Below are 21,460 nucleotides of genomic sequence, written 5' to 3' on the forward strand. Positions count from 1 at the left end.
GGATGCTCGTAAAACAGGCTTTTCTAGCACGAATACCCTTGGGATCAGAATGAATGCTGCTTTAAAACCTCTACTTCAGTAATAGTGTTAGTAACTTTTATATTGTGATACATCAGTAAAAAGATAATAACAAATAAAATCGTGTTTTTATTAAGGCTCCCTTCTTTCTTTAGGTTATTATGGTATATTTGAGTAAGATATCTGAAATTCCGTGTATATATTAAGAATGTAATAATTAAAAAAATTCATCCTGGTTTATTTATCGGTCACTAGTTAAGTTGCAAATGATGTGGCAGCTAACCGGGAAATCTTAAATCTTTCATTAGCACAGGGTAGTCTCCAGAGAGACTGTGACTTCAACACACAAGTTGGATATATTCCAAGCTAAGGAGGATATCTTTCAATATTTTTAAAAACAACCACAAAAAACCAATCCTTCTAGCTCTGGAAGGGCTAAGGTCTTGCCTGGCCCAGTAGGGGTGGGACTTGGGCTGCGGTGGGGGGCATAGCATTTGCTCTTTGCCTGGGCTACTCGGTGTGGATTCACCTTCCTTTCTGCTCCCTGGAGCCTGGTTTGTTTTCACGCTTCATCTAGTTCAGGATTTCATGATGGACCTATGCCTCTGACCTCAGCTACTCTAGAGAAGCTGTAACTCTAAGAGCTGGTCCTGGAATATTTCATCTTACTAGCTCTCCCCCACTTCCTACCACCCTTCGCTGGCCCCTGGTTAGGCTGACAGTCCAAATCCAGATTTGTGCCATTGGAGAATTATAAGCACTAAGACAAGTCAGATCTTTTGTTGTTTCTCCTCTTTCACTTTTTCCTCCAAGTCTCAGGATATACTCAGACTTCCCTCGAGTACATGAAGCCCTGGTCAGAAGTAGACACATTTCCGGACACACATGGGATGGTTGGGAGCAAGCAGAGGTGCAATTTTTCCAGGTCCTTTGCAGAAGTGAGCAGAGCTTTTGGAAATCGTGTATACTTCCCTGCTTTTACATGGGTCTAGTCTTGGAAACTGGAGAGCAGGATACAAAATCATCCACGGGAGGGCAGCAAATGATTTCCTTTCTATCTTTGTTTCTCTTCCGCAGAGCTTCTATTTAGTCAAGAAATAAAAATTTGATGCTGATGGGAGGAATGGGAGAATGGGACCTGGGTTTCATTTCCCTGTGTAGCTTTCTTTTGCAAGTTTCCCAGGTATCCTTGTTAGCACAGCTTATTGTTGAAGTGTAGCAAGTCCTGGCTGGTGGTTCCCTGGTGCAGGCATGTAGGATGGGGAGGTCTGTGGAGACTGGGGCCTTCTTTCCACTAAGCTTTCAAGGTCAGGGTTTACTCCTAAGGCTAGGAACATCACAGCTCTGCATTTAGCACAGTATTTATAGATTATTTTTTGTTTCAACTTCCCTTGTTCTGAAACATCCTTCAGATTGTGCTTCTGACCAAATTATCAGACGCTATTCAGTTGCTCATTTACCTACAGAGGAGACTGAACACGGCTGGGATGTCTGGAGGGCAGAGGTCTTTCCCTCAGTGGTCATCTTGAGGAATGTTGCCCTGTCAGCGAATGGAGTGTGATTATTCCTGTGTTCCCACTGTGTGAAGCACAGACAGGCCTAGGCGCAATTGTGAGATTGGCTCTAACCCAGCATCCTTTGATCATCTCTTCTCTGTGCCCTTCTCTCTCATTTTTATTAAGAGAGGGGCTTTCTATAGCCTCCAATTCAAAATAACAAATATTTATTAAATACTTCCACTGGCAAGTCACTGCGTAGATGCTAGAAGGACCAAGAAATGACACTAATAATGACAATTTATTTAGTAAATGCATATGTTCAGCTCATTTCATGACATTTCATGAATCCTGTGAACAATCCTCTGAATTAGATATTATTCCCAATTTGCAGATGAAGAAATTGGGACTGTGAGAAGTCTAGCAATTTATCACTTAGCTGGTTAGGTGGGAGGAACAGGAATTGAAACCCAGGCTTGGCTGACTCCAGGACATTAACTGTGCTGCTATGCTGGTTTTCTTCCTAGAAAGGCCTTTAGTCTCAAAGACCTTGAAATTTAGTACAGTGGTTTTCCAACTTGAGTGCACATCAGAATCACCTAAGGAGCTTTTAAACATCCAAATGATCTATAGCCATGCTACCCTGAACGAGCCGGATCCCGTCTGATCTTGGAAGCTAAGCAGGGTTGGGCCTGGTTACTACTTGAATGGGAGACCATCTAGGAAGACCAGGTGCTGTAGGCGTAAATAAAATAAATAAATAAAAATAAATAAGGGATTGTAAACTGACAAGGTCCTTGCAATCTGTGGGGTCAACCAAGGGTTGCCTTGCCTAAAATATTCTTTTAAATAAGTAAATAAATTCCACAAATGAAATCAGATGGTTCTTGTCCTTAGCCATCTGACTAAAAGGCCCTAAACTGGTGGGGTAACCAAAAGTTTTCTAAGAAAAAAAAAAAAAAAAAAAAAAAAAATCCCAAATGTCAGGGGCTTATCCCAGAGCAGTTAAAGCAGTGTGTGTGTGTGTGTGTGTGTGTGTGTGTGTGTGTGTGTGTGTGTATGTATGTTTGGGAGTGGTGGTGGTGTCCCAGGCGATGGCATTTTAAGAAGTGATTCCTCTGTGCAGCCAGAGTTGAGGAGCCTTGCTCTTGTGGAGGGAAAGGGAAGGATGATGTGAAGTCCAGGCACCAAAATGAAGAGAGGAGTGAAGAGAGGAGTATGTTTGTTCCGGTTGGGATCACCTGTCAGTGTTGCTCACCTCTCTCCAGCAGGCAGTTGACCATTTATGTCAAGGTGAGCACCTGTGTGCAGAAGGAGCTCCAATTTGGTAACAGTTATAATAACAGATTTTTTTGAGTGCTTGCCCCTTGTGAGGCAGTTTAAAATTTTCATCTATATGAACTCTTTTAATTCACACAACAATCTAATGCAGTAGGTCCTCCCTTTTCATCAAAACTAAGATGCGAGGCAGTCTAAGATGCATCATTGTTTTACATATAATAAGAAATAAAGAAAAATACTATCAACTAATTGTAAGTCCCCATAAATTACGATTTTTTTTTCAGAGATGTTAAAATGTGAGAAAACATGCGTCTTAAAACTAATAAAATATGATGGTGTTATTTCCACTTACAGATGAGGAAACAGAGGCAAAGAAACTTAAATAATGTGTCCAAGATCACTTGGCTAGGAAGCATATGAACAGTTACTGTGCCATCAATATTCTTCCTAAACATAATTTTTAATGGCAACATTAAGTTTCATATAAATATACCCTAATTACTTTAATTACTCTCCTAATCTTACTTGATTATATCTTGATGTAGTTTTTATATGTGTCTTTTCCCAGGGCATTGGCAGCCATACATTATGTGCTGACTATTTTACAGCCAATAATTCAGTTGAGTCATCCCCACGGATTCTCCATGTGTCTTATGTGGAATAGCTGCTGGGACACTGTGGGCCTCTTGCAGAGCTTTCTCTTTTTCGCCATTTTATATTGAACTCTGGATGGTAGGATGCTGATTGGCTGCACTTGGATGGTTTTATCATCCAGCATCTCTAGTCCATCAGCCTCATCTCAGGCTTTCCCTCTGCACTCACCCAGCTGCTCTCTGAGACCTAAAGACCAATGGTTGTATAGTAAATCAGGTCTTGGATGCATTGTTTTCTTCAGCACTGGAAGTGAGTGGAACTTTGTGACCTGAGTGGTGACCACATCTGATGATCAGGAAAAAGTTGTTGGGGTTTTTTGATTCTGGGAAATCCAACCCTCTTCATGGCAAACAACTGTAGACACCTGGGCAGAATAGAGATAGAGGAAAGACTGAGACTGAAATCAGGACAGAATCACTGAGAAAAACTTTAGGGATGTTAATAAAAAGAGGGAGGACTTATGAAAGCCAAGTAGGTTTAAAATTAGGGCGAAGGCAATGTAGCACAGGCTTCTCAAACTTTTATGTGCAAGGAAATTACATGGAAGTCCTGATAAAATGCAGATTCTTATTCACTAGTTTAGAGTGGCATCTGAGAGTCTGCATTTCTAACAAGCTCCCAGACATTGCCGGTATTGCCTGTCCAAGAAAGATCTAGTAAAAAGAAGAAAAATGAAAAAAATTCTCAGTATAGAAAAAGGTAAGTAAATCTTGGAAGCAGTGCTAAAAGGTGCTGTTAAAGGAATTACTTTTCTCTGAACTGCTCTTACCAGCATTTCTCTAGAAGGAATAAAAGACTGTGAGGCAATACCCTTCCACCAGGCAGGTGTGTGGGAGGGAAATGCCTCGGGTTTTGGTCTATTTATTTAGTATGATTGGCAAGTTGAAATCAGTTATTTTCTTAAATATTTCCACTGGAACACTCCCCTCTTCCAGTGGATTGGGATCCAATTTTTTTTTTTTTTTTAGCATCCCCTGTAAAATGATCTCAGAGGTTCATTCTTTGGGTAAACAGGGAATTCACTAATTTTGAAACCGCTTTGAGATTTTGCACAGATGCAATGATAGCCTAAAATTCATTCGAAGAGCAAAATAATGTTTGAAGACCTCAGATGGTCAATGAAGATGAGAAATACTTGGAAAAAAATCTATCTAAAGACTATTTCCCATTTAAAGCTATTACTTATTTTCATTTTTTTAATCATATGGCAAGACTTTCATTTTCTCAGTTCAATGTGGTAACCATTCTAATGTGAGGTTACTTTGACTTCTAAGAATATGCTTCTGGTTTCCCAATAAAATCCTGTTAATCCTAGAGGCACTCAAGAAACCAATGGTCTCCACTGTACCTACATGGAGGTCCATGTCTCCATTCCATCTGAGATAGATGGGCCCAGGACCACCATGACTTCCATGGTGAGAACTGTGTATAGGCGGTAATGAGAGGTTAACATCTCTGTAGATTTGTGACCCCCAACTACTCCCAGCCACTATTCAGATAGACAGTATCTCCTGTATCACATCTCTCTGTCATAACCTGGGACATAATGGTCAAGGTCCAAATAAATGATACCACTCAAGTTCAGCTGGTGATTTTTGTATCATAATAGTTATTTCAGATGTACGCTCCCAAGCTCTGTGAAATGCGGTGTCATATTTGTTTTGTGTGGGAACTGTTGATTTGTAATACTCATTTTCCAGGTAATTGTTTTCCTTGGTCTGGTATCACTACAAACCACTCCCTGGAAAGCTAATATTGTATCTTCTTCTTTTAAAGTGGTTCATTTTAGATAAGGAAACATGATTTCAGATTCATATCCAAAGCCTATGCAAACCACTTTGGTTTAGAAAATTGGTGTGTAAATCTTACAGGATCAGGATTTTCTTGAGCACTTATGTAATTTCAGGTGGATCATAAGTATTCATGTTGTCTGTCCTTAGAATTACAAGCATAGCCTCTTGAAGCCAGCCTAGAATTGCAAATACCGGGCAGTGTTAGAAATGGAAAGGAGAGGTACCTGGATGTTTTGAACCCTAAACGTTTCCATGTTAACTTGAAGGCCAGTTCTCTTTGATGTCAAAGCTTAGTTTGTCCTCTGGAGCTCACCTAGCCTTGATAAAAGAGTTTGCCTGCTCTCCAGGAGCTGTAGCTAAAAGCAGCCAGATTGGGGTAATGCTGCATCTGCCTTGTCTGGTGAAGCTGAGCTGTGTGTGATACTCCTGGTAGCCAGTTACAGAGAAGGTAACAATGGTACACAAGTTGCAGATGTGTATGACTTGTCAGGGGAGAAATCAATAATAACTGCTACCATTTATTGTATGCCTATTGCTTGCTGGACTCTGTGCAGTTATTATATCACTTAATTCCTTCAGTGGCCATGCAAGATAGGCATTATTATTCCCATTTCCCAGTAGAGAAAATCACAATTTGGACAAGAGAAGTCTTTCTGCCAGTATGATAAAGGGATTGTCAATACAGCTAGCTTTAATAGTGGCAAACTTTAGTTAGATTGGTTTCTACTTCTAACCTCTTCTATCCCTTAGTTGCTTTGTCTTTCCCCGTTCAGAAATCCGGAAAGGGTAAGAGGAAAGAAAGGAGGAGAAGCAGAAAAAGAGGATAATATTAATGGTTCAAGTTAGGAAAAGGACTGTGCAGGCTCAGAAAGTGGAGGTGAATGGAATAAAGTTGCTCTGCCTTAATACTCTAGGCCCTGACACGCATGAGCATGTTTTCATGGAGGAAGGCATGAGTTGCCCGGCCAAATTCTTCTTTGGAACACCGTGGACGGCAGAGGTAGAAGAGAGGCTCCCTGAGCAAGCTCTCCTTAGCATCATCGCCTGCACCAAGGGTGCTGTGATGTTGAAGATACAGGAACCTCCCATTAGTATAGGGGGCACTCCCCTATCCTCTAAAGAGAGGCCAGTGGCTACTATTTTATTAACATTCAGAACTGAAGTAGCTTTTTCACTTTTTTTTTTTTTCAGTACAAGGAATCAACCTTTGAGGAAAGTGCTTCCTTTCCTTTGTTAGATCTACATTGTGCCCCAGGGGCAAAGATGCAAGCTGCACAAGGCTTCACAAAGCTGTGAGATGAAGCACCTCTGCCTCTGGTTCTGGAAAGTCGAGCATTCCTTCTGGAATCTTCCATAGAGGCTCAGGATTTGCAAGGCAGCTGTCTCTCTTCTTTGAAACTGGGGTTATTTGCTAAGCAAAGGCAGCACCATCACATCTTGCTGATGCTCCGAGCAAACATCAGTAGCAAATGATCCTCTTAAGCAAGTGCAAGTGGCTGGAGGCAGTGCTGGGGGCTAAAAATACAGAATGGACTAAAACCACAACAACTGCTCAACCTCGATGCCACTGCATCAGAGGGCCCCTTCAGAATACTGATGTGGGGAAGGCGCCTTAGAACTGGCAGGCTGATAGAGTGGGAAAAGGGCTTTCTTTCCTTATGAGCAAACTGCTCACATCCTGAGGCTCAGAGTCGGTGATTTCAGCTTTCCTGCTTTGTCTTTCTGGTTAGGCAGAGGCTTGGCCACGGAGGCCAGCTTGGATGAGGGTGTAAGAGGGCTGGACCTGAGATGAGAAGGGAAGTGCCTTCTGCACACTCCAGCTCTTTGATTTTAGCAAGCCTTGTTGCTGTGAGTCCAGTGGACCATTTCCCATCCTTTTCAATGGATGGCAGAAGTCCCGGCTACTCAAGTAAATGGTCTGTATTGTGATTTTGGAAATGAAAATCCTTGGATATTTTTCATCTAATCCTTGTTTGTTCTTAACATCCTTGTCAGCAGTTTATTCTAAATCACAGGAATTCCCTTTCCTGATGGATGCCTGGCACAGGGCTCTTTGCATGGAAAGGGCATCAGGGAATGTTGGTGGCTGGTGGCACTTGTGTTACTAGGTTATTAGTAACACTAGGTTACTACTTCAACTGGGACACATAGAAGTGAGACCACTTGAGGATTCAGCTTCTTAATCATGGAGCTATTTGTCTGTATGGGGGTGGTGTGTTCCGATGACTGTTGGAATAGTCCATGGGATTTGATGTTGGCATTTTTCTGGAATCTCATCTCCTTTCTCTTCACTGGAGTCATTAGGGTCTTGTTCACTTCCCAGGTTGTCTGATTTCCAGCCTTTGTTGTCTCCCCTCCCCAGAGCTCAGTCTTCCTGAATAGCTGTAGTTTTAGCCCTGCCCTGGGCTTGAAGACTAATCCCATTTCCAGGTAGGAGAGATTTAAGTGGTTTTAGGCTTCAGCATCAAATGGCCTTTGGTGCTAGTACAGCTTTGATGTCATGCCCCAATTCTGATAACTGAAGTTCTGTGCCGGTTCTGAGCCATCTCACTCTGAGCTTTAGATCTGAGAACTGGGCTTCTGTCTAGCACCCAAGACCTAATTGTTATTGTTGTTTTCTCATTGCAGAGTTGAGTTTTTGTGTTATTTGCTTGTTATGTACTGTTTCAATAATTTTGCATTTATTCTGGTTTCTCCAGGATAAGGGTTCTGCTCTTATTAGATTCCTCCCCATCCTCTCTCCCTGAATACCTTCCATCTGCTGATGGATAGCTCTGATGCCGCCTGCCTGTCGGGGCTGCTGAGTTTCTCCTGTGTCCCTCATGACCTCTGATTTGCTGCCTTTATAGGTAACGTGCTAGCTCTTTTTGGACTCTGACTCTGAATGGCCAGTCATCTATCCATCTACCCACCCATCCACTCGCCCGCCCATCCATCCATCCATCCATCCATCCATCCATCCATCCATCCATCCATCCACCCACCCACCCACCTACCCAATCATCCATCTATCCAGGAGTTACTGAGTACTTACTCTATATGCCAGGCATCATCTTCTGTGACTATGCTTTTTAGAGACTGTGTGGCACCTGGCAGGCTGTGTTTCCTTCCAGCACTCATAACTGGGTTTATCATTCAACTCCATGAGTGGATCCAGGCACAGGTCATTTCTCTCTGATGTCAGGTCCTATTCTAGCTACTCTGTCTAGTTGTACTTTACTGAGATTTCTCATTTGCACTTATATTACGGAATCTTCAAATCAGTTTTTTTATTCTTTTTTTTTTATGATTCTGATCATCATTATGAAAATATTTAGTTTAACATTTTAAATTTGATTATTGTGAACTCCATGATATTTCTTGGACCTTGTTTATGAAGACTCGGAATTTAGTCAATGTAAACATGATTCTGTTGTTTTAGGTAGGCTCAAATTTCTTCTAAGTTGTACAATTAGTTCATATTAATTCTACTCCTATTCTTGTCTTGATAAATTTTAATGTTGTGTTCTTCCGAGAAATTTTGTACTATTTTGTTAAAATCTCTCATATTTTCAACACATTTATAAACGGAAAAAACAAGGTGACAAAGAATAAATGTCTTGCCAACTTAGGCAACCTAAGAGTGACAAGACTAGAGAGAAAGCCATTCAGTACTCTCTCTTCAGACTACTCAACAGGTAATTATTGTTCTGCTTTGCAAATAATTGTTTAAAATTATTTCCTTTGAAGTGGTAGATTTGTTCTGCAAGACAGTAAAATGATAAAAAAGAGTTAAACAGTTAAGACATAATAAAATTATTTGGTTTAAAGGAGTGTGAAAAGACATTTAATAATCTGAAAATATGGTAAAGGAAATTTTTTTTTTCACTTAAAAATTAGTGGCATGTATAATAAATTAGTCTAAAAGCAAGTTCTAAATGCAAATTAAGTGCTCAACTCAGTGAACTGGTGGAATACATAAGTATCTCAGGGAAAGGAGATTGGTCCTTTTTGAGGAAGATTATTGGAATATGAGTGATGTTCTCTGGAAGGCTGGAGGTCCCAGGATTTGGGGGGAGAGATTTAAAGACAAGCAAATGGCACTGGAATCCTGAACACTTTCATTTAAACTTCCAGACAGTGTGTTCTGAATGAGCACTTGAATAGTTCCTCTGGGCAAAGTCCTTAGATGTGGTGGCTGAAAGCCAGTCCTATTATCTCCACAGTCCTCCTTCTCTCTCTTAACTTTGTAACAATTCGCTTGATTCCCAGATGAAATGTTTCTCTCCCGTCAGAGCCTTTGATCTGGCATGTCAGCGTCACATCAGATTGCGTCACCTGCTCTCTTCTCTCCTTGCTATATCATCTTACTCTGTTCCTTCTGAACTGCATGTCCCTTCACATTTTGATGATTATGTTTGAAAACACTGCCTCGACATTTTCCCTATTGTATCATGTATCTTGTGCTCCCACTCTCTGTTGGAAATGAGAATGCACAGTTAAAAGAAACCCAAACATTTTAGTTAACAAGATAGGACGAAACCTTCCTGTGTCTGCCATGCACTGGAGTACGTCTGAAGAGACACCTTTAAACAAAAAAGCACTTCTTTAAAACATTGCATATAATTCATTTAAAGTAGTTAAATTTAAAGTTTAAAAAACCTAATTTTGCATAGACTGATTGGTTCATTCTTTTCTATTTTTTTTTTTTTTTGCAAATTGTTAAGACCTACCTGCTAAATTATCCATGTTCTTAGGCTCTTTATTACGGCATGGTATATTTTATTTATTATAGAATAGCATGACAGTATGTTATATGTTACTTAAGTATAATCACAATCTTTTGGACCCTCATCAAATTTATAATTATAATAGGTGCTTTATATATATTATTAAGCACATATATATAAAGCAGTGGTTTTCAAACTTGGGTGTACCTCTGAATCACCTAGAGGGCTTTTAGAAAATCCCAATGCTCAGGCCATATCCCCAGACCAAGTCAATGAGAATATTGAGGGGTGGGACCTAGTCATCAGTATTTTTTAGAGCTCTTTGACAAGGTGTAGTAATGTTTGAGAACCAGCGATGTAAAGCTTTGCTACTCTAAGCTTGGTCTGTGTACCAGCAGTATTGGTGTCACCGGGGAGCTTGTTGGAATTCTCGAGCTTCATCCCAGAGTACTGAATCAGAATCTGCATTTTCTCAAGATCCCAAGATGCTTTTATATGTACTTGAAGATTTGGGAAGCACTGATAGAAATGGAATGGCACTCTACTAAGCATTTTAAGGCCATTCATTCATAAACAATTTATTATCCTGCTACAGCTTGCTGGACACTGCTCAAATCCATCGCTACCTGGCAAAGTGGTATTTGAGCATTATTTTATGAGGAAATTGAGGCTTGGGCAGGCTAAATACCTCAGAAGAGGCTCAGCCAGGATTTGTACTGTGGACTTTGTTACTCTGAAACATAGCTTTTCCCACAACACCAACCTGTTTCTAAGCATAGTTCTTAGATATTTTCTACAGTAAACCAAATGAACAATGCTTCCTAAATCTTTACCCTATTAATAACATCTTTAATCTATTTATCAAGAACATAATTAAAGGTAAGATTCCCTGGTGAAACGTCATTCCTGGCAGAGAAACATTGTCGGTGATGAGTTCTTTTTTAGTCACCAATGCAGAAGGCAGGAGGCAGGACAAAAATATTCCCCTTTGGTTTGGAGTGAGTCCCAGGGGACACATCGAATATTCATTTTAAAGAGGAAATATCCTCAGTTAGTTGTGTAGGGCTCTAGTGTGCCTGACTTCCGGTAACTGGTCTGGAAGAACCAAAATTGCCTGTGGCGTAGCTTCCTGTAATTCAGCATCATTCTCATCATCTCGCTCAGCTGTTTGCCTCAAGGGCATCATTCTGGGTCTATTTGTTAGAAGATTTTGTGTAAGCAATTCACAGGGACTCTAGTAGCTAGGATGTGAGGGATATTTGATATGACTGAAAATGTGCTCAGCAATGTATGTTGTGTGTACTGATATTATTTCAACTAAATAATAGTCATAATGACCTGCCACTGTAATTCTCTTCCACAAATCTCACACTTGGCTCTCCTGTGTCAGTTTTCTTCTCAAATTAGAGATGATTTTATTGGAACATTTCTAAGATATATTAGATATAATAAAATGGAATAGGTAAAATAAACCCTACCTTTTCACTTAATTGTATTTTTTCCTGTCATTAAAAACCATAAACATGCAACAGCTTTTCAAAATCATTTTTTAACAATCTGATCTACATCATAATTTACCTCACCATTATCATACTTTGGCTGCCTCACATTTTTTTTTCTATTTTATATGAACATTTTTATCCATAAACCTTTGTTCATAATTTAGATAATTTACTTAGGATGTGTTTCCCAAGTGGAAATAGTGAGCTAGAAAGTATGAATATTAAAATCAGAAAGGGAATATATTAATTTACAATGAAAAAGATAATTATCAAAAGACCGCTCATCAATACATGCATTCTCTCCTTGTCATAGAGAAAGTACAAATATCTTGAAGGCTCATGATACATATTGTAAAGTTGCTTTCCAGAGTTTGTCCAAGTGTGCATTTGCACCAGACAGGGGGCATTTGAACACCAGCTGCCCCTACAGGACTTGTGATGGAGGTCAGCGTGGCAGGAGTCGATACAATTGGAAATTAACCCTAGCTCTGCCATGTCCAAACTCTATAATGTTGGTGATCATCTGTGGTTGCTTTTTTCTGCAAAAAAATTCAAGTTATTTAGCAAAAATGAGAAATCCAAGAGGATGAACCAGGCCACAGGCACAACTGGACCTAGTGGATCCATTGTTATCATATCAGTAAGATATCGTCTCCTTTCGCAGATCTTTTGTTTCTTTGGGTTCATTTTTTAGGTGAACTTTTTCTACTTTTTGGCAAAAGATATACTTGGATAGCTTTAAACTTAGATATTCCTCATAAATAGCAATCTCGGTTAAAATATATGAAGTCCTCTTCCCCTGTATCCAGACCAATTCCTGAAAATGTTACACATCCATTCCTGGACCAAGCCCTAGGTCCTGGGAGATGTATATTCTGATTGGCCAGCAAGATCACGTGCCCATTCTTGTGTTTGAAAATCCACCAGATAGAGAAGGAAAGCTACCCAAAGAAACAGTTGGAGGACAGAAAAAAATTAAATCTTGTGGAAGACAGAAATAGTTCATTGTGTATTTCTCTGGGCTCTGGACAAGACAATCTCTAAATTTCTTTTTAAGGAATTGGACAAGATAATCTCTAAATTTCTTTTAAAAAACTTTATTGACTTACCTGATTCTCAAGGTAACATGTGTTGGTGTGAAAATTAAAATAATATACACACTTATAATATAAAAGAGGAAAATCACCTAATCTCCAATTTAGTATGTATTTTCTAGGTTTTTTCCCCCCACACATTGCCAATATTTATTTTACAAAATCTTATCTACCATTGGGCTGCTAGAACAAAATACCATAGAGTGGGTGGCTTATAAACAGCAGACATTTATTGCTCCCAGTTCTGGAGGCTGGAAGTCTGAGGGTCTCCAGCAGGATGAGGCGAGGGCCCACTTTCAGATCTCATATTTCTTCTCAAATCTTCACATGATAGAAGGAGGCCAGGGAGCTCTCTGGAGCCTCTTTTACAAGAACACGAGTCTCCTTCACAAAGGCTTTACCATCAAGACCGAATCGCCTGCCAAAGTTCCTACCTCCTCCTACTATCACACTGAAAGGATTTCAACGTGCAATTTTTTGGGGGGACACAAACGTTCAGTCTGTAACTAATAGTACGTTCATTTAAAATATATGATGTCAAGTGATTCACCAAAATGTTGTGTGAATTTCTATTCCCACTGACAGTTATTGAGAGGACTTGCTTCCCTATACTTTCATCAACAAGAAACAAGATCGTTTTTTTTAATATCTGCCAATTCAACAGACTAAAATATATTTTTATGTTCCAATTATAATTACCTTTGACCAAATTCTTCGGTTTATCTCAAGGCTTATAGAGTCAATAATCACTTTCACAATTTCATGAAATGGACTCAATATGGTACAATTTTAAGGATTTGAGGGGCTGCACATGGGTCTCGATTGTACATGACTGCAGCAGAAAGTTCTGCATTCATTAATTCATTCAACAACAATTTATTGAACACCTATTATGTGTAAGGCACTATGTTTGGTAGTGAATATAAAGATAGATATGATTCCAGTCCTCTTCCTTAAGGAAGGATAATGGATATTGCACTATTGATTACTAAATGAAAAGTGGGATGCACTGGGGATTTACAATAGGGGGACAAGAACTTGTTTGGAAACTTGATTAAGCTTCTCTAAGAAAGGGACATTTCTATGAAACCCAAATGATGAGTCGGCTATAGGAGTGAAGGTAGAGAAACTTTGGGTGGAGGAAGGCTTGTGGGAAACATGGGAAGGGCTGGACATGAGAGGAGCATGATCCACTTAAAGAAGTCAAAATTGCCTGGAACAGAGAAAACAAGAATGGTAGTGGCTCTGCTGGACAGGTGGGCAGGGCCAGATCACATGAGTCTAATAGGCCATGGTAGAGAGTTTGGGTCTTTTTCTAAGGGCAATGGGGACCTACCTTAAGGTTCTAAGCAATAGATTGACATGATTGTATTTGCATTTTAAAAGATCACTCTAGATGGAGTGTGGATAATGGATTGGAGATGAGTAATACAAGAGTATGTTGAGTTCATTAGGAGGCTGTTGCAGTGGTCTAGGCAAGACAGAGTAGTGTCTGGACCAGGAAAGGACAGCAGAGGTAGATAAACGAGGAGAGATATGGGAGATAGGTGGGAGAGAGAATCAATAAGACTTGGATTCAGGGATGAGAGAGTAGTAAAGGGTGTATTTGATAGAAGGCTTGCTTAGATGGCATTCAGAGTCCTTTGCACCTCTGAGGTGATGACATTCCATGAGCCTCGGGTGTATTAGAGTCATACAAATTTGAATTTTTTTTGTTAGGAAATGCACTTGGTTCTAGGGAGAAAAAGATAATTTTCAAACACAGGAAGAATCCTCAAAGCCAAGATAAAAATAAGCATAAAAATGATGATGATAATAATAATATTTGTGTATTATTTTTTCAGTATTTTGAAGCTTATTTATTTCTAAATAGCTTTATTAAGATATAAATGACATTCAGTAAACTACATATATTTAGAGACTACAACCTGATATATTTTGTCATGTGTATGCAACCATGACATCGTCACCACCATCAAGAGAGTGAACGTACCTATCACCCTCAAACATCTCCTTGTGTACCTGGGTAGTCCCTCCCTACCACCCTATCCCCAGGCAACCACTGATCTACTTTTCATTACTGTTGATTAGTTTGCATTTTTTAGAGTTTTATATAAATGGAATCGAACAACATTGTACTCTTTTTTGGGAAGAAGTCTGGCTTCTTTAGCTCATGAAGCTCTTTTATGTACATTTTCTTATCTAATTATGATAACAATATCATTAAACTGATATTCAAAGAGGCTAAGTTCCAAGATCACCCTGCTTAATAGTGACAGTGACAGTCTCAGAGCCCACACTTTCCCCATCACCACACACAGCCTGACTGGGACGCACCCCACAGCACTGTCTGTGAGGAGCTTCATCCCCATGGCACGACTCTAAGAGGAGGAGTCTAGCCATGTCTAAAGGGTTTGGAGGTTGTAATCATGACCTGGAGGATCTGATGATGAACTCCTTACCTCCCACGATAGTGTATGTGCGAAGAATTCTAGTGGCAGAGAAAACAGATACAAGTGGCCTGAAGTTTGTAGAATCTTCAATTGGGAAGCCGTTGGAGGCCTGGGCTGCTGGAGACAGGAATCAGAAGAGATTGCAGAGGTTATTCTTCTCTGGTTTTGAAACAGAACCCAGGGCAGATTAGGGTTTAGCAGAAGGTGGGAGGAGAGGTCTGGCTGCCCACCTCTGCCTCAACTGGGGCAGCTCTGTTCTTATCTATTTCATATATTGTACTTTTGGATAAGATTTCTTTTGACACAAGACCTGTGTCCTTAAAGTGAAAATCATCGATCTAGTTTAATATTCCACTTACAGATGAGGAAACTGAGGCCTCAATAAGGTTGCCAGATAAAATGCAGATGCACAGTCAAATTTAAATTTCAAATGAGCAAGGAAAAATTTTTTAGTGTAAGTATGTCTCAAATGTGGCATGGGACATACTTATATTAAATGTTATTCATTTTAGGGAGCATGTCAGATTTGGCTCAAATAAACTCATAAAATTTTTTAAAAAATTACTCATTTTTGCTGAATCTGACAGTGCTAGGTCTAGCACTGCTCTGCTCAAGAGAAGGTCAAGGTTGATAAGGCACAGGAAGCGATATGTGGCTGATTCAAATGAACAGCGTCCTGTCCAGAAGTGGATCTTGGCAGCATAAAAGTACAGATCTTTCCTGGCGGGTGCCTAAAATTTTCAACAGAGCCACACTTGTTTAAGAACTGGAGTGAGAGAGGCTAGTGGAGGCAGGCCCAGATGAAGCCAGTGACCCCACTATTGTCCCCCATTCTCTGTGTATCATTTTGTCTTCACTTCTCACCTGTGCCCTGGGATCTTGAGGCTGAGCAGCCCATGATACTTGGGATGATGAGCCATGTTATGGCTCCAACATTGGTACCTGGTGAAGGGGGCACACTGAATTCTTGTCCTGAAAGCTTCCAGTTTTCTCTCTGGAGCACGGGAGAAAGGAGAGGAGAGGGTGAGAAAAGAGGCCTGAAAGTTAACAAGCAAAATCACTCAAATGATCTCTCATCTTATTCTTCCCTGACTTGGCCTCATTAACACAAAGAGGTTAATATTTGGCTCTGGAGCATGGCAGGACTGAAGCTCTCTCCAGGGGCTCTGTTAAATGTCATAAATTGTGAGAGCACAGCTTGAGGAGTTTGTGAATGGCATCTGAGCCTGAGGCCATCTAGTAATATTTATACTGTGGAAGTTCAGCTTTTTTCCCCCTTTAAAAAAAGTTTCTGATTTGTTTCAGAGGTTGTCCATCTTAATCACTGTATTTGGAGCTCTAATGGGCAAAATTCTCAGGTCCCAAATGCCAGGGGAAGGCCGTGGAAGAAATGAGACTTTGCACTTGGGGAGGTGCTTACAGGAACTCAGATTCTGGATCTTTTTTCCTACCCAGCACCTTCTTTCTGTTTGGAGTACAGTTAGGAAACAGGTCTCTAACTGTCATGGGCAAAGAGAACCACACTTACTTTTAGTCTATAAAGCCCAGAGAATAGAATTAAATATGCCTATTTACCTATTCCAAAGGGCGTAAACTATTCAAGAGGGATGATAGAATATTACCAATAATAATGAAAAAAATAACTAATGCATACCTAGGACTTATTTGCCAGGCCCCGGTTCTAAGTCATATTTAATCCTTCAGACAATACTGTGAGGTAGGTACTGTTATTTTCCCCATTTTAAAGGCTGAGAAATTGAGGCTGGGGTCTTAACCACTAATCTCTGTTATAGATCCAAGGAGATCATGCTAGCTGCTCACACCTAGGCTGGCTTCTGAACCCCATAGTCTGGCATTCCAGAACCCTCAAAATTTATCCCCAAGCTGCCTTTTCATTTTTATCTTGCATGACTCATCTTTAGGCACAACTCAGATGTGGCAGGTCTCACTGTCCCTGAGCTCATCATCAAGCACATTCTCTGAGATGCTGAGTCCATTGGGTATGTTGAGAATATTGCCTGCCCATCTCTTCGTAAAGAAAAAGAATTCCATCCACCCTTGCAGCAGGTCCCACCTCCTACCCAGGTATCCTCCTGGCCATTCTGGACCATTGAGATTTCTCTCTTGGTCTGAATTATCGAAGAACTTCTATTCAGTCAGTTAAGCCTGTACAGCCCTGAGGTTGCTTTGTACTGTAACTCAAGTCTGGTGCTGTTTCTTAATGACTCATCTGTCTTCTTCTCTAACTAAATTATAAGCTACTGGAGGGAAGAGGCTTTATATAAACATAATTGTCCCTCAGTCAGAGATACTGAAGGATAAGGGACGGGGAGATTTATTTTATACCTGCTGACACATAAAAGAATCACAAGAGAGGTGAGTGGTGCTCTTCATGGACAACTGGGATGCTCTTGGTGTCTCTTGGATTAGGCACGGTCTAAAATTTAATATTGAATATAAGCAGACAGCTCTCTCACTTATGCAATGCTGGTTTTATGGTAATTTTATTTTCCTCAAATTATTTCATAAAACATAATAAGATTTTGGAGTTGGAGAACGTTTGTGTTCTTACAGGAACAAAGAGTCAACTGTTGCGAGCAGTAGCTGCTCTAAGGAGGTCTTTCCCTTTCGTTCGGGCATTATTTTGGTGACCATAAGACTCATGATGCATGAGTTTATCTTATGTCAGTATTATTTTCCCATTAATTGCTATGAGTTCCCACTAAGTGCCTTTCCCATTAATTGCAGAGCAGTGATTTAGGAGAGACTAGAAGTCTGACTAAAGATGTGAGGGTAAAGTCCGGTGGTGCCAACATGGACTTTGTGTCTAGCTATGCATGGTTCATTAGATTGAGCTCATGCTTATTTTTATAATGCAAAAGTGCATTCTGAGAGGGGACTAAAAGGAACAGAAAATTATGCTGAAGTATTCTTGATTTTCACTAAATATGAGTTTCGCAAGACCTTTTCAGTTGAGTGTCTCAGGAAGTACTTGTCATTTGTAAACCTGGGTAAGATAAATCGAAGGTGAAATATTTCTGGAAATGCGTAAGAATTTTGGGTCTTTACCCTTTGTGAGGTCGCTCAGCTCACACCTATGGTACTTCTAGCCTCCCGGCCTGTCATTAGCTTTCCTCATTGTCCAGAGAGCTGTTTGTTCTCATGACAAGGGGGAGGAGGCCTTCTGGGGACAGAGAATAATGACTGCTTTTCTTTTATATTCATTTTAAAGATCAATAATCTATATATAGTTTCCACATTGGGCCACAAGTATAAGTAATTATGAAATAATTAAATGTGCTAAGGGTGGCCAGGACTGTTCAAAAGTAATTGTATAGCTAACTCCTCTAGGCTGCCTTCACTCTCAGATGAAACGAAATAATTTGAAATATAACATTAGATTTCAGAAGGGACAGTTGAGTCCTCTTCTGTGTCCCTGTAATAGAACTTTTTTCTTTCTCAAAATGTAATGAACAGATAACAGTGTTAAGACCTCAAACAAGAGCAGGAACAAGAGGAATTGAACACCGAGCCGAGGCAGGGCTGCCGCCAACTGCCTTTGTGCACGCCTCTGTTAGAGTCCTGCCACACTCTCAATGTCTAGTTCAAATGCAGCTTTCTCTCGAAGACGTCTGTGAACTTAGTTACCTGACCCAAACCATAGCACTTTCTACTTCTTTAGTAGAACTCAGTAAAATCTGTCTTATTTTATGGCTATTTGATAATAAAAACCTTTCTATATTGCTTTATAATTTATATAGCATTTTTCATATATCTTATTTCATTTTAATCCTCATAATTTTGGGAGGAGACACGGTAATGCAAATTTATAGTTGAAGAAACTAAAACTCAAATAATTTAAAATAAGACTTTTAAACTCAATACTTAGAGGAGCCAAGTAAATACAAACACAAAGTAATCTGTTCAGGAATGTATCGTCAGCATAAGCTAAACTATGTGCAGTACTAGAGTGATCCCTAAATCTTGGTGGCTTGTATCAGTAAAGCTTTATTTCTCAATCAGGTTTCATGTTCACTGTAGGTTGACTGTTGCCCTGCTCCATATATCTTAACTTTGGGATTGAGGCTGACCACAGGGACATTGGTAGAATGAGGCGAAAGATAATACAATACAACCATGTGATGGCTTCTAAAGATCCTACTTGGAAGTGCTGCATATCTCTTCTGCTCATAGATTAAAACATGTCCTTTTCCTTGGGCTTCGCTAGTAGACCTGCATGAACCAGACATTCACTCTGCATTAGGGGTTGGCAAACTAATGCTTGTGGGTCAAATCTGGCCCATTGCTTGTTTTTGTATGACTTTGTGAGCTAAAAATGGTGTTCAGATTTTTAAAAGGTTGAAAAAAATCAAAAGAAGAATAATATTTAGTGAGACACAGAAATTACATGAAATTCAGATTGTAGTGTTTTTGTGAATACTGTTTTATTTGGACAAAGCCACTCTAATTGTTTGTGTATTATCTATGGCTGCTTTCCTGCTATAATAGCAGAGATAAGTAATGGCCTAACAGCAAAGTTTAAAATATTTACTGTCTGGTCCTTTACAGAGAGTTTGCTATTCCCTGTCTTATATCACTGGTCAGATATCAACTTGGTCAGGCAGGAGCGCTATCTAAGTTAGTGTCAGCTGTGTGTGGGTTTGTTTGTTTGTTTGTTTTTCAGTTTCTATGGACAATGTGTTTGGAATCCAGGGCCACTGTATACAACTGTGCTTACCAGGGGGTGTTGTTCAAATAGCTTCCAGTGTGACTGGAGCCCTTGAACTCATGTGATGGAGCAGCAAGGCTGTTAGGGTCTACATGCAGGAGATTTCTTATGTCTTACTTGGAGCACTTTCAAAATGGAATATGAATTGTGACTAATGCAAAAATACCCTAAATTATATTAAAAAGCAAATGATAGCCTATGGGAAATATTGGCAACAAATATGGTAGACCAAAGGATATTTTAATGCATAAAATGCATAAAATGTCTCTTACAAATTAATAAGAAAAAGGGACCTTCTTGAGTCTCTTTTGCACCGCTTGAAATTAGAAATGGGAGTTGGGTTGGGCTTGTAAATGGAGAACCAGTGGTCTCAGCCAGGGGACTTGTTTTGAGGCTGAAAGCCAGCCTGAGACTCACACTGTTGATGGGGACTTTAGGAAAATATTCCCACGGGGTTTTCCTACTTTCTTTCCTAATGGCTTATCTTTGGAATATCAAGGACTTTGATCTGATTGGATGAAAATCTGAGGTGATTAGAGAAGAATAGACATGATAAAGAGCAATTGAAGTTGGACTTGTGGAGAGAATTCCAAGATGAAGCAGAAATTCTTGCAAAGATATAAAATTATGAATGTTGAGAGAGACACTAAGAATGTAAAGATTATTGTTCATATGATACATTGCTTTCCAATTTCAGTTAAAGAAAATGAGTACAAACCTATTCTTTAGGTTTAGACCCTTTGCAAATAATCTAAAATGATTTATTAAGGTGAACATTCATTTTTATTAGTTTGTAAAATTACTACCACTGTAACCCTTTCAGCAATGCATTAAAAATTCAGAATTTTCTATAGTTGTGACATAATTTCCACTATGGCATTCAGTGAAAATAAAATAATGGTGCCAACTCCCTGAAACCCACAGAAACTGTGCCATATTTGCCTCTGTCTCTCTGATCCTCAGCTCAGGGCATCCCTCCTTCTAGTGGGCCCTCGAAAAAGGGTTGTTGAGCTGAACTGAAGGATAAACATTTTATTTGATTTTACAGCTCTACTGAAGTATAATTTATATTAAAAAAACTGCATGCATTTAGTGTACACAATTTGATAACTTTGAACATATGCATATACCTGTGATGCCAGCACCACAGTCAAGTTAATAAACATATCCATCACCTTCAAAAGTTTCTTGATAACATTTTTAATTGAATCTGCTCCACTCTTAGAAAATCCAAATAACACAGATACATATGATGGTGGTGGTGGTTTGGATGTGAGGGAAGTTAAACTTAATACCACGAATGATTTCTTATTTTACACAGTAAAAATGCCCTTAAAGAGAAAGTTCCTATGTTGAATTAAAAATAAGATTCTACTTGGGGAAATTAATCTTTGCATCCCTTTTGGGGGACGTGTTAATTTTATGAACTAAAAAACATAGATATGACTTTTTCAATTAAAGTCATTAAAAAAAAGCTTGATTTTTCTTGAAGTATCAGAGAACATATGGTTCTCTGACGGTGATGAGGAAAGGAACTCCTTCAACCCTGCCATGGACCTAAAACTTAAATTCCTAAGACAGAAATTCTAAGCCTTCCTCTTGCTCTCCCACTGAGGAGTCTCCATTCAGTTACTGCACCCTTGGACATGTGGGGGAGCCAAAGTTTTGGGGACAGAAAGTTCCTGGACAAGAGGTGTTGGTGTATCTTAGCCCCATGTCTTCCCAGGACTG

The 21,460-nt window shown here is 39.7% G+C and overlaps 1 pseudogene; it reads left to right on the top strand.

The window, feature by feature from the left end:
• Positions 1-2,139: 2,139 nt before the first annotated feature.
• LOC112474824 lies at positions 2,140-2,258 on the top strand (annotated as a pseudogene).
• The last annotated feature ends 19,202 nt before the right edge of the window (positions 2,259-21,460 follow it).

The sequence above is a fragment of the Pteropus alecto genome, unplaced genomic scaffold (genome assembly GCF_000325575.1).
Source record: "Pteropus alecto unplaced genomic scaffold, ASM32557v1 scaffold7, whole genome shotgun sequence".
In the NCBI taxonomy this organism is placed as follows: domain Eukaryota; kingdom Metazoa; phylum Chordata; class Mammalia; order Chiroptera; family Pteropodidae; genus Pteropus; species Pteropus alecto.